This window comes from Heterodontus francisci, chromosome 32 (assembly GCF_036365525.1).
Source record: "Heterodontus francisci isolate sHetFra1 chromosome 32, sHetFra1.hap1, whole genome shotgun sequence".
Taxonomy (NCBI): Eukaryota; Metazoa; Chordata; class Chondrichthyes; order Heterodontiformes; family Heterodontidae; genus Heterodontus; species Heterodontus francisci.
In genome coordinates, this window is record NC_090402.1 from 44,546,884 (window position 1) to 44,561,404 (window position 14,521).

Consider the following 14,521-nt stretch of genomic DNA (forward strand, 5'->3'; position numbering starts at 1 on the left):
ATTTCACATTTTCCCACATTATACTCCATTTGCCAGATCTTTGGCAACTCAATTAACCTGTCAGGAGTGTGATGGAATACTCTCCACTTGCCTGGATGGGTGTAGCTCCAACAACACTCAAGAAGCTCGACACCATCCAGCAGCCCGCTTGATTGGCACCCATCCACAAACATTCACTCCCTCCACCACCAACGCGCAGTGGCAGCAGTGTGTACCATCTACAAGATGCACTGCAGCAACGCACCAAGGCAACTTAGACAGCACCTTCCAAACCCATGATCTCTACCACCTAGAAGGACAAGCACAGCAGATGCATGGGAACACCACCACCTGCAAATTTCCCTCCAAGCCACACACCATCCTGACTTGGAACTATATCACTGTTCCTTCATTGTCACTGGGTCAAAATCCTGGAACTCCCTTTCTAACAGCACTGTGGGAGTACCTGCCCCACATGGACTGCAGCAGTTCAAGAAGGCAGTTCACCTTCTCAAGAGCAATTAGGGATGGGTAATAAATGTTGGCCTAGCCAGTGACGACCACATTCCATGAATGAATTTTTAAACAACCTCTTTATGTCCTCTTCACAACTTACTTTCCTACCTTTGTGTCATCAGCAAATTTAGCAGCAAAACCTTCAGTCCCTTTATCCAAGTCATTTATATAAATTGTAAAAAGTTGAGGCCCCAGCACTGATCCCTGCGGCACACCACTCTTTACATCTTGCCAACCAGAAAATGACCCATTTATGTCTACTCTGTTTCCTATTAGCTAGCCAACCTTATATCCATGCCAACATGTTACTCCCAACACCATGAGCTTTTGTTTTCTACAAAAACCTTTGATGTGGCACCTTATCAAATGTCTTTTGGAAATCTAAGTACAGTACATCCAATGGTTCTCCTTTATCCACAACACAGGTTACTTCTTCAAAGAGCTCCAATAAATTGGTTAAACGTGATTTCCCTTTCACAAAACCATGTTGACTCTTCCTGATTACCTTGAATTTTTCTAAGTGCCCTGCTATAATATCTTTCATAATATCTTCTAACATTTTCCCTATGACAGATGTTAAGCTAACTGGCCTGTAGTTTCCAGCTTTCTGTCTCCCTTGTTGAATAAAGGAGTTACATTAGCTATTTTCAAATCTAATGGAACCTTCCCCGAATCTAGGGACTTTTGGAAAATTAAAACCAAGGCATCAACTACCTCATTAGCCACTTCTTTTAAGACCCTCAGACAGGTAACCTCACACACCTCCAATTAAGAGCCTGTTCAGCTCATTGAGGAGATCATTAACAGGCTTGTTGGCAGCAGTTTTCAACTTTTAAAAGGAAAAGAGCTTGGAGAATGGCATGTCTGGAACATGACAAGGTGTACAAATCATGAACAATGTGGAGGGTGATGAGGGCTATGGGTAGGTGTGATTAAAATAATGCAGAGGTACAAAATGAAGCTCAGCTGCTCTAAAAGTGCCACAGTAGCCATTGCTGGAGCTGTAAGACTTGATTTTCTCAGTGGTGAGGTGGCAGGAATCCAAAGAGGGACGTGAGCCTGCTGGCATCACTGGCAGCTGGGCCTGGCAGGGTAAGGCCTGGTGAATGCACAAAGCCCAACTGAGGGAGTTCAGATGGGAATATGCTACTCTGACATTGGACAGAGCAGCCAGGATGATCTTCACCAGATGCAACCCCCTGGACAGCAGGAGGCCAGAAGAGTACAGCGGGGGGCTGCAAGGGGAAGAAGATGCTACCCAAGCAATCAGGTCAACCGCCGAAGAGTCAGCTACCTGCAAACAGAGTGCCAGTGCTGTAGGAGGCTATGCCTATCCAGACAGATGGTCTCGGACCTTTGTGCTGTGCTGAACAATGTCCTGAGGCCTCTCAGCCTCCTTGGCAGTCCTTTACCTGTAGCATCAAGGTCACCATCACCCTGAATTTCAATACGGCGGCTCATTCCAGTGATCTGCTGCGGACCTAGGTGGCATCACACAGTCGATAGCTCATCATACCATCAGGCAGGTCACAGATGCCATACTCAGGAGGGTGGAGGAGCGACATCCACTTTGACAGAGATGGACCAGAGCAGGCACAAAGGACTTTGCTACCATCGATGGATTCCCTCAGCTCCGTGGGTTATCCACATAGCCACTAAGGCACTAACAGACCAGCCAGTCAGATTCCTGAACAGAAAGGGCTACCACTCATTGAATGTGCAGCTGGTCTGTGACCACAGGAAGTGAATCATGCAGGTCTGCACTTGGTTACTGGGAAGCTGTCATGACTCCTTTATCCTGCAAAAATCCCACCCTCAGTGACCTTTTCCTGCCTCCAGAATGCTTCTGGCACCTCCAATTGGGCACCAGACTCAGCCCCAGGCCAATTAAGTAACTTTCATTTAAAAGTAGCACCATACAGGATCGGAATCCATAAATGTTCCAGGGGTTGGTTCCCTACTCCGTAACGAAAATCCAGCCCTTGATGTCATATACAATTGAGCAAGAACAGTTCACTGCAAGTCCAACCCAATCCACATTGGCGAGATTTGGTACTATAACAACTTGTATTTATATAGTGTGATATTACTTGTTCCTTTGGTATGTGAACTATTGTAAAATTCACAGGACTATAAGTAATATCCATCCGAAGAAGGGTCACTGACCCGAAACGTTAACTCTGCTTTTCTTTCCACAGATGCTGCCAGACCTGCTGAGTGATTCCAGCATTTCTTGTTTTTAATCCAAAGAAAATGTTTATTATAACTTCACTAGAATATTTACTGCACGAGCCACATCTAAACACATCACCCTGGTCGTGTGTGACATGACATAATTTCCTCTGGTGACCTTCACTTGCACCTTCTTAATGTAGCCCTGCCCTTAAGGTCGGCCAACAACATATAGTGCCTTGAACATGATAAAATGTCCCAGAGCACTTCATTGGAGTGTTACAAAGCAAAATTTGACACCAAGACACATAAGGAGATATTAAGGCAGATGACCAAAAGCTTGGTCAAAGAGGTAGGTTTTAAGGAGCATCTTCAAAGGAGGAATGAGAGGTAGAGAGGTAATTCCAGAGCTTAGGGCCTCAGCAGTTGAAGTCACGGCCATCAATGATAGAGCGATTAAAATTGGGGATGCTTAAGAGGCCAAAAGTGCAGGAGCACAGAGATTACAGAGTTAGGCAGCGGTGAGGCCATGGAGGTAAAGGCCTGCTACCTGTCCTGAACCAGACGGGACATAACGACATGTGTTGGGTTGCTCTTCTGGGTCGGGTCAGGCCAGGCCGGACACACATAGTGCTACCTTTTGCTCTGATGGGAGGAAAAGGGAAGTTGAGCAAGCATCAAAATTTGAAAAGCCTGCCTCAGCTGGGAGTCCGGGATGCCAAGGAGGGAAGCGTGCATCCAGACTCCACAGACTCTGAGTCTGTGCAGTGAGCTAAAGGCCTGCTAACCGACCCAAACCAGACGGGACCTGACAACATGTGTCGGGTTCAGTTCGGGTCGCTCTTCCGGGTCCAGCTTTGGGGCTCGGGCCGGGGCTGGACACGCACTGTATTAATTGGAGTTGAAAGGTTGTTTAAAAAAAATTGGATTCGGAATCGGCAGGTAGGTAAGGTGAACATTTCAGTGGTCGGGTCGGGCGCGGGTGCAGGAAAAAAAATGGAGGAACTCGGGCCGGGTCTGGCTCGGGTCTGATGTGGTTCTGTCGGGTTTAGGTCGGGTTTTTTTTTTCCTAACCTGAGCAGGCCTTCACAGTGAGTGAGTGAGCATCTCTATGATGTCATCGCGCTCATGCTGCGGCTTCCTTCCATTCCATCCATCCAAAAGTGGTTAGTACAGCGAGTGCACTACGTTCTGGTCGGGTCGGGCTCGGGAAAAAATGGAAAGACTCGGGCTGGGTTTTCTTTTCCAGACCAGAGCTTTACATGGAGGGATAGAAAACCAGGAAGAGAATTTTAAAATCGAGGCATTGCTTAACTGGGAACCAACGTATGCCAACGAGCACAGATGTGATGGGTGAACAGTTGATTGGTAGCACTCTCAGCTTTGAATTGAAGGATATGGGTTCATGCCCCACACCTTAGGAGTTGAGCGTATCATTGCAATGCAGTGCTGCATTATCAGATGGGTCAGCTTATAGATGAGACATTAAACTGTAGATCTTACCAGCTCTTCATGGGGACATTAAGATTCTTTATTATACGGCTTAATGAAGTTCAGCAAGTTTGGATGTTGTCCTGACTAACATACCTCGCTCAAAAAAAACAGGATAACGCAGTATTGTTCTCATTGCTTTTTCTTTACATCAGCAACCACTACTCGCCAAATGTATTTCCTTATGTGAAACCATTGGAGATTTTTTCATTGTGATAACCTGGTTAATAAAAGCAAGTAGTTCTTTAACTCCAACAGTTTACAGAATGAACATTTGATTGTAGCACAGGATTCCCAGTTGTACAATCAGCCCTAATGAAAAGGAGATTTCCTCCATGCACATCATGATCTCTGCATTACTGGAGCCCAGTATTCCAGAGTGTCCCATCACCTTGGATTGACCATCTCTCTCCAACTTTAAACAAAAATAAATCTCTGCACGTGTCCAGCTCCTTTTTGAAGGAATAAAATCAGGTCAATGTTAACATAGGTACAGGTCGAGGGAGAAGGACCTTTTGCAATCCCATAGCTAAATCTCAAAGTTTAAAAACTGCTTTCAATGGTAGTCTAATCCACAGACCTCTTTCTACTTGCTCTTTGCTCAGTAACTTTCTATTTGCCTCAGTTAATTTGTCATTGGTAAAAGGGCTAATTTAAGCAGGAGGAGAAGATGTAAACTAATATCTAGAATGGGCGGGCTGTCTTACGAGAAAAGATTGGACAGACTAGGCTTGTATTCGCTGGAATTTAGAAGAGTAAGAGGTGACTTGATTGAAACAGACAAGATCCTGAGGGGTCTTGACAGGGTGGATGTGGAAAGGATGTTTCCCCTTGTGGGAGGATCTAGGACTAGGGGTCATTGTTTAAAAATAAGGGGTCACCCATTTAAGACAGAGATGAGCAGAAATTTTTTCTGAGGGTCGTGAGTCTTTGGAATTCGCTTCCTCAAAAGGCGGTGGAAACAGGGCCTTTGAATATTTTTAAGGCAGAGGTAAATAGATTCTTCATAGGCAAGGTTACCAGGGGTGGGTGGAAATGTGGAGTAATCAGGTCAGCCATGAACTTACTGAATGGTGGAGCAGGTTCGAAGGGCTGAGTGGCCTACTGCTGCTCCTAATTCATATGTTCATATGTAAGTTCTGACAAGTGACATTTTAGAGGACTGGAGCCTTGCTAAGTTGGAATGTTCCTGTAGGAAGATTCTACGATCATGCCCATGAAGTCCCAACACATCATCAGGGTTTCAATTTGATATTTATTATCCAGTTATTAATGGCAGTCTCTCAATTAGGTGCTTCCTTCCATATTCAGATTCCTCCTATTGAGATTCGAGGAACATAGGAACAGGGGTTGACCATTCAGCTACTTCAAGCCTTTTCTGCCATTCATTTAGATCATGGCTGATCTGTACCTTGACCACATTTACCCACCTTGGTTAAATATCCCTTAATATACTTCCGTAACAGAAACCTATCAATCCTCCGGACCAGGAAGGATAAAAGAATCCCTGCCCCTATGGGTCTAGCAATGTTGCTCTGTGTTTGACTACTGGAAACTGTTCACATTGCAGCTGAAGATGATTGAGTCACCTGTTTCTCTCTCCACATGCTCCCATAGTTAATGTCTCACAAAAGATCAGGAATTCACCATGTGGAGATTGTAAATATACAAATGTGTCAATGTACAGTGCCACGTGCATCCCTGCATTGTTCCATAATTCGCAAACTACACCTATTGGCAACAATTACGTTTGCAGCGTTGCTGTGGAAGCATCAACAAACCACGCCACAATACTACAAGCTGTGTGACTCAGACTGGTGTTATTCAAGTCATACACCTGTCTGGGTCAGTAAGATAAACAAGGGATTTTCTTCAGCGCTCCGTGGATTGGATTATTTCAATAAGCTTCGAGGCAGACAATGCCAACCTCTTATTTGTCCCCCATGCAAATCATGATGTAGACAATGGAAACACTGAGATTGTTACTAGATTTATGTTGCAGTTTTGGCAACTGGCTCTCAAACTGCTATTTCATCCCAAGCCTAAACCCAGTATGACCTTCTCCCAAGAGCATCATGACCCCGAGAAGTTGTTAACCTCCTGTGTTGGTCACTGATTTAAAAAATCTCTGCTGAATGAAATATTTAATACCAAGGACAATAACTCAAACATATTAACTGTTTCCTCTGCATTGATGTTACTGTAAACCCTGAAGCAAGACCCAGTATAATATGTACCGTAGGTTGAGTGCCTTCATCGTGGGTATTACCAGGGAGGAAGTGCAGCCAATATTATTCCAATTACAGCAGCTCATGTGAGGAATGAAAATGCAGGGCTCCAATGAAATGCGTGAGATATGGCGCTCCAAGTCTGCCCATTCCATTCGATTCAAGTCGCCATGCAAGCCCCCACCTGCCAAGAATAAGGCACCTTGGTTTTCTCATATGAACATTGATTTTTTAACTGTTGCTGGAGCGAAGAAATGACCTGAACAAATCAGCCGTGGCTGGAAAAAATATTTGCATACTAACAGAGGGTGCTTGTGTAGACAAAGGACCATTCCCTGACACATTCAACCCACAATGGATATCGATCACCGGACAGAGGGGGTGGGGAATCTAACCATCTCCCCTTGACATTCAATGGCATTTCCATCGCTGAATCCCCCACTATCAACATCCTAGGGGCTACCATTGACAAGAAACTGAACTGGAGTAGCCATATAAATACCATGGCTACAAGAGCAGGTCAGAGGCTAGGAATCCTGTGGCGAGTAACTCACCTCCTGACTCCCTGTCCACCATCTACAAAGGCACAAGTAAGGAGTGTGATGGAATACTCTCCACCTGCCTGGATGGGTGCAGCTCCAACACTCAAGAAGCTCGACACCATCCAGGACAAAGCAGCCCACTCGATTGGCACCCCATCTACAAACATTCACTCCCTCCACCACCAACACACAGTGGCAGCAGTGTGTACCATCTATAAGATGCACTGCAGCAATGCACCAAGGCTCCTTAGACAGCACCTTCCAAACCTGCAACCTCTACCATCCAGAAGGACAAGGGCAGCAAATGCATGGGAACACCACCAACTGCAAGTTCCCCTCCAAGTCACATACCATCCTGACTTGGAACTATATCGCCGTTCCTTCACTGTCGCTGGGTCAAAATCCTGGAACTCCCTTCCTAACAGCACTGTGGGTGTACCTACCCCACATGGACTGCAGCGGTTCAAGAAGGCAGCTCACCACCACCTTCTCAAGGGCAATTGGGGATGAGCAATAAATGCTGGCCTGGCCAGCGATACCCACATCCCATGAACGAAAACAAAAACATTCCAGGGCCTGCTGGGGTGATACAATCCATAGGGGCCAGGAATGGTTGGACCAGCTAGTCAGATGTCTAACTGGCTGTTTGAGAGTTTTTTTGAACTAGTCACAGAGAGGTTGAGCAAAAAGAAAGACTGTTTGAAACTGTCTGAATCCAATGAAGACATATGAACCCCAAGGAGAGAAAGGTCTCCTACAGCGAACAAGGTTTCAGAATACGAAAAGCAAGATCTACCTACAAATCAAGGACTCTACAGTGAGCTCAAAGAACTGTAACAATAACTCTTCAGATATTGCCTCAAACTCGACCACTTTATTTTTCTTCTGCTCTTTTCTGTCTCTATTTACATGTGTGTATCGTGTATGCGTGCTAGTGTGGGCGTGTCATGTATCCGTAGGCGTCAACCGAATTAGAGTTTAAGTTCAAGTTTAATAAATTTCAACTTTTCTTCTTTAAACCTAAGAAAACCTGTTTGTGCTGGTTTCTTTGCCTTATAATTGGAAAGTGGTGAACCAGGATTCACCAAGGAGGAGCTAAAAACTCAATGTGTTTAAAATTAAACCGTTAGGGTAAGACCAGATGAATGCGGAGAGGGACCTCACTGGGTCGTAACAAAGTTATCACAAGAGGAAGTCTCAACATTAAAAAAAGGATTGTGAGGAGCATCAAGATCTATATGAAGATGATCCACATCTCAACTCAGAGTGAGGAGAGTTCCTTAACTTCAGGAGAAAACAATCCCCAGATAAATGGGCTCAGGAAGTAAAATCTGTCAGAGAAGGGAAATTCCACAGAACTGATTTCTAAAGAAAATACACTGTGGAGTAATTCAAGGCTTAGTCTCAGATGAAGTTTCATACAGTAGATTCAAGGTGTTCAAGAGTCAAACTGACAGTTTATATTATCTGCATTTCCAAAACCTTCAATTTGATGCCAGTCTGTAATTCACTCCTTGTTATCCATTAGTGTACTATAAAAACTGCCTGAACCCCCTTATGACAGAAGGGAGATGTGCCACGTTTCAGGTGGAAAGAATCCTACACTTTTTTATATGGAGGTACTTTCAGATTGGAAAACTGTCTGCAACAAAACACATGGTTCTTCCCTGCTTATGGTGATTACTCATAGCCTGGAGATGGGGGATCTGAATGTGTATAGTTAATGACATTTGGATTTGAGGTGGGGTCTTCACTTGGATTTCTATCACAAAATGGGGACCTGGTCACCAGACTCTCAGTTCTGCTTTGCCTGGAAGCTGGGCGAGTTACCTGAATGAAGCACACAATGATCTGGGAACAGAGTGCTTCATAAACCAAGTGCGAAGTCACGAATTCGGGGCAAGTGGGAATTCGGTGTAGCAGGGAAAGGAGGTGCTTTTTTTAATACTATGTTTTACCTCCAGTGAGTGTTTTTCTTTGGTTTCCAAGCAAGGAAACTAACTTGCTATTAATTTACATTACTAAATTAGTAACGAGTTAACTAATCAAATAAATAAATAAGGTTGGACAAACATGGTAGGGCAGGTGATGTGCCAAGACTGCAACCTGTGCGAGTTTGTGGAAAACACTGCATTCCTGGACAACCATCTCTGCGGCGAGTGTCTGCAGCTCGAGAAACTTCTGCTCATAGTTGCTGAGCTGGAATCTGAGCTGCAGACATTGCGGGGCATCAGGGACGGGGAAAGTTACCTGCACACTTTGTTTCAGGAGGCAGTGACACCCCTTAGAATAAAAAGAACTCGAGTTGGACAATCATCAGGGACAGGTGGATGTGACTGAGACAAGAAGATATTGGGACCCAGCATTTAGTGATGGAGGATCTTTGGCCCTTGACTTTGACCAACAGGTAAGAGGTACTTGCTACCTGTGATTGAGAACAAGAACTGCAGGGTGGATGGGCAAACTGACCATAGTACCATGGTGCAGGATGCCGTTCAAGTGGGAAGAGTGAAAAGGAATGTGGTAGTAACAGGGGGCGGTACGGTCAGGGGGATAGATACTGTTCTCTAAAGCCAAAATTGGGAGTTACGAAGGTTGTGATGCCTGCTAGGTTAAGGACATCCCCTCGCGGCTGGAGATAAACTTGGAGTGGGAGGGGGGAGGATCCAGTTGTTGTGGTTCGCGTAGGAACCAACGGTGAATGCAGAATTAGAAATGATGTTCTTCAATAACTTAAGGAGTTAGGGTCCAAACTAAACTGCAGAAACTCAAAGGTAATAATCTCTGGATTGTTACCTAAGCCACACAACAATCAACATTGGGTCAAACAGATTATAGAATTATACATGTGGCTCAAAGAGTGGCGTGGGAAGAAGGGGTTTTGATTCATGGGGCACTGGCACCAGTACTCGGGCAAGAGGGAGCAGTTCCATTGGGATCAGCTCTCCTTAAACCAGGCTTGGATCAGTGTCCTGGTGAATCATACATCCAGGGCTGTAGATAGGGCTTTAAATTAAAAGACGAGGAAATGAGGAGGGTTCAGGTGAAGGGAGATTTAGAAATCTAAAGAGAAATGTCAAGGCAAATAAAATTAAAGGCTCTTTGTCTGAATGCACAAAGCATTCACAATAAGATGGATGAACCAGTGGCACAAATAGAGATAAATGGTGCAGATATAATTGGCATTACAGAGGCATGGTTACAAGGTGACCAAGGTTGGGAAATAAATATTCCAGAGTACACAATAATTTGAAGAGACAGACAGATGGAAAAGGAGGATGAGTAGCTCGGATAGTGAAGAATAACATAAGGACAGTCATGAGACTGGATCTTGGCTCAGAAGATCAGGAAGTAGAATCAACACGAGTGGAGATGAGGAATAACAAGGGTCAGAAAATGCTGGTAGGAGTAGTCTGTAGGCCCCCTAACAGTAGTTAGACCTTTGGACAGACCAGTAAACAAGTAACAAAGGCAATGTAATAATTGTGGGGCCTTTAATCTTCAAATGGACTGGACAAATTAAATTGGCAAAGGGAGTATGGAAGATGAGTTTGTAGAATGTTTTCCTGACAGTTTCATGGAATAATATGTCATACCAACAGATAAAGCTATTTTATATCTAGTATTGTGTGATGAGGCAGGGTTAATTAGTCATCTCACAGTAAAAGATCCTCTGGGAATATGTAATCATAATATAATTACATTTTATATTAAGTTTGAATGCGACATACTCCAGTCCTAAACAAGAATGTTAAACTTAAACAAAGCCAATTACATAGATATGAGGGGAGAGCTGGCTAAGGTTGATTGGGTAAATAGACTAAAAGGTATGGAGGTAAATAAACAGTGAGAAATATTTAAAGAAATAATTTACAATATTCTGCCAAAATACTTTCCATTAAAAAAATAAAAGCTCAGCAAGAAAGATCCATACATGGCTTACTCGGGAAGTTAAGGATAGTATTAGAAGAAGTTTATAATGTTGCAAAGAATAGTAGTAAGGCTGGGGATTAGGAGAGTTTTAGAAACCAGCAAAGAGCAACCAGAAAAGTTGATAACAAAGGGAAAAAATAGAAAAGGACAGTAAACTAGCTGGGAATATAAACACAGATAAGAACTTTTACAAGTATATATACACAGGAGGACAGTAGCTAAAGTAAATGTTATAAAGTCATAGAGTCATACAGCATAGGAACAGGCCCTTCAGCCCACCCTGTCCATGCCGACCATAATGCCTATCTATACTAATCCCACCTGCCTGCATTAATTCCATATCCCTCTATGCCTTGCTCATTCAAGTGCCTGTCCAGATGCCTCTTAAAAGTTACAACTGTTCCTGCCTCCAGCACCTCCCCAGGCAGCTCATTCCATATACCCACTATTCTTTGCGTGAAAAATTTGCCCCTTTGATCCCCTTTAAACCTCCTCCCTCTCACCTTAAATCTATGCCCTCTAGTTTTAGTCACCCCTACCATGGGAAACAGACTCTGGCTATCTACCCTATTTATGCCTCTCATAATTTTATATACCTCTATCATGTCCCCTCTCTGCCTCCTTCGCTCCAGGGAAAACAGACCCAGCCTATCCAATCTCTCTTTATAACCCAAGCCCTCCAAACCAGGCAACATCCTTGTGAATCTTTTCTGCACCCTCTCTAGCTTAATCACATCTTTCCTGTAGTGCGGCGACCAGAACTGCACACAGTACTCCAAACGCAGCCTAACCAACATTATGTACAACTGTAACGTGACGTCCCAACTCTTGTACTCAATGCCTCGGCCGATGAAGGCAAGCATGCCATATGCCTTTTTCACCACCCTGTCCTCCTGTGTCGCCACTTTCAGGGAACTATGTACTTGCACCCCAAGGTCTCTTTGCTCAACAACACTCCCCAGGGCCCTGCCATTCACTGTTTATGTCCTGCCCTGGTTTAACTTCCCAATGCATCATTTCGCACTTGTCTGCGTTAAGTTCCATTTGCGACTCCCTTGCCCACTTTCCCAGTTGATCTATATCCTGTTGTAAACTTAGACAACCTTCTTCACTGTCCACTATACCACCAATTTTGGTATCATCTGCAAACTTACTAATTATGTCCCTTACATTTACATCCAAGTCATTAATATATATGACAAACAACAGAGGGCCCAGCACCGATCCCTGTGGCACACCACTGGTCACCGGCCTCCAATCTGAGAAACAATCCACCACTACCACCCTCTGCCTATCACCAAGCCAAATTTGTATCCAGTTTGCTAGCTCACCCTGGATCCCATGTGTTTGAACCTTCTGGACCAGCCTACCATGCGGGACATTGTCAAAGGCCTTGCTAAAGTCCATGTAGACAACGTCCATCGCCCTGCCCTCGTTAATCCTCTTGGTCACCTCCTCGAAAAACTCAATCAAATTCGTGAGACATGATTTCCCACGCACAAAGCCATGATGACTATCCCTAATCAGACCTTGCCTTTCCAAATGCATACAAATCCTGTCTCTCAGAATCCCTTCCAATAACTTTCCCACTACTGATGTAAGGCTCACTGGACTGTAGTTCCCTGGCTTATCCCTGCTGCCCTTCTTAAATAAAGGCACAACATTAACTGTCCTCCAGTCTTCCGGTACCTCACTCGTGGCTAACGATGATACAAAAATCTCTGTACAATGATACAAAAATCTCTGTTGGTCCCTGAGAGGCAGTGACAGGAGAAATCATCATGAGGTATTAGGAAATGACCGAGATATTAAATATTTTGTGTCTGTCTTCACTGTAGAAGACAGAAATTACATCAAAATAAAAGGGTACCCAAGGGGTAAATAAGAGTAAGGACACTTGACAGGCCATATGTTCCTGTTTTGATAATATTATATAGTAGAGACAGAAAATGCTTTTTATCCATGATGGACTTCTTGCTACAAATGTAAGATAATTAATATCAGCATAGACAAAGTAATGGAAAGGCTTAAGGGATTACAAGCTGACAAATCCCCAGGACCTGATGGCCTACATCCCAGAGTTTTACAAGAGGTAGCTATAGAGCTAGTGGAGGTACTAGTTATGATTTTCCAAAATTGCTTAGATTTCTAGAACGAACCCAGTGAACTGGAAGTTTGCAAATATCACACTGCTATTCAAGAAAAGAGTGTGGAGGGTTAAAGAATTAGAAATCCGTTTCCTAACCCAAACCTGCCTCTAACCTGCCCATTTCCAGCTTTAACTGAAGCCAGAAGGTGAGTGGGCTGTCAACCGAACCAGAGGAGGAGGATTACAGCCATATTGTCAAGCAACTTTCGGGCTTTTACTGTTGCCGGTTGGTTTTCCCAAGCTGTGGGAAACCCAATAGCTTCCTCAAGGTGAGGACTTGGTGGATTCATAAGTTAAATGCATTCACACGTACCTCCTGGATCCAGGGGCCTTTTCGAGGAGCCTCCGCAATCGGGAACCTCCCGTCCCACCCAACAGCCTTCCCTATGAGGCCTTCAATCTTCCCCAATCCAACCCAACTAAGGCCCGATCCCTCCACCACCACCCAGCCCTGGGATCGGCAGCCCCCACCGATTGCAACCGCCCATCCCCCACTCTGGTTGCAGTCATGCCCACCCCCCTCCGGTTGCCCCCATTCCACTCGACCCCCCCCCCCCCACCGTTCCGTTCCAATCGACCACCCCCCACCTATGGTCAACCCCCATTCTCGGTATGGACTCACCTGTTAGTGAGGCCGCCAGTGACCTGCTCCCTGCTTGGCTTAAGGCCCAGCTGTCAATTAAGCTGGGCCTTGGTCAGGGAACCAACCATTGACATCACTAACACACCGTGGAATTAAAACCGAATGGTGAGCTCCACCCAATGTTGACTGCCCCATTCCGAGAGTCAGGTCAGTGGAAATTCTGCCCAATATGTGGAGTTTGTAACAAGAAGTCCATCGTGGATAGAAAGCATTTTCTATCTCTAATATACAAGGTGTTGGCTTCTTTTTATTTGTCACAGTGCACTTAAGGATAAAAACTGGGAACACTCATCTGAAATGGCCTAGCTTGTTTTGATATTACCAAAACAGGAACATATGACCTGCCAAGTGTCCAGATGAGAAGCCAAGGAATACATGCTTGATTTGCAACTCCATTTCATTTTAGCGATACATGTTTAAATTTCCTTTTGTTGATTTTTATTAAAATATCTTTCAACCCATTTTCATCAAATTTAATAGTTCATCTGGAACTACCAGGAAGAAATAGATGGGCCAGAGAGAGTCCGTAGACTGCCAGCAAAAAGAAAAGTCCACAATTGATATTTATATTATAATTCAGCACAGGAGAAGTGACTGTTCATTATTTTCTACCAACTCAAGTAGAGATAGTTAACATAAAACCCACACTGTCAATTAAGCTCAAGGAAAATCATGAGATATATCCAGTGAGCCAAAATAAACTGAGCAAGGGGTTGTTTTGTTCAATCTTAGGGACTGATACAAATGACCTAGATCCAGGTAAAGGTAAACTCCAGGCCTTGGGGAGCAATAGTTCATTCACACAGGTGGTCTGAGATGTTAAGAGAAAGGTGCAGCAAGGTCCTGCAAACAGCAATGTGATAATGCC

General features: G+C 44.3%; 1 protein-coding gene across 3 annotated transcripts in view; it reads right to left on the reverse strand.

Annotated features, from left to right (window-relative positions):
- The window catches only part of LOC137347769 (fibronectin type III domain-containing protein 3B-like), a 116,838-nt gene that overhangs the window by 23,724 nt on the left and 78,593 nt on the right, over positions 1 to 14,521 (reverse strand). The window lies entirely within an intron of this gene.